Here is a 244-nt window from a genome sequence, read left to right on the forward strand (position 1 = left end):
GGAACAGGAATTAATTACAAATGTACAGTACAATAATGAATGGCTACAACATGAACGCATGATTTAAGAAACTGCTGGTGTTCAGCCCTAAAGACAGCTGCCGTATGTCCTCCGGTGTCCCTGTGTGATACAGGAGGGTATATGTAAAGCATGTATCTATGTCTCCAAAGCAAGTAGTGTTGTGCACTGATATCAAATGAAATTCACTGCTAATGGTTAAAACTGTAGACATGCATGGAGTCCA

Source organism: Etheostoma spectabile, chromosome 16, assembly GCF_008692095.1.
Source record: "Etheostoma spectabile isolate EspeVRDwgs_2016 chromosome 16, UIUC_Espe_1.0, whole genome shotgun sequence".
NCBI lineage: Eukaryota > Metazoa > Chordata > Actinopteri > Perciformes > Percidae > Etheostoma > Etheostoma spectabile.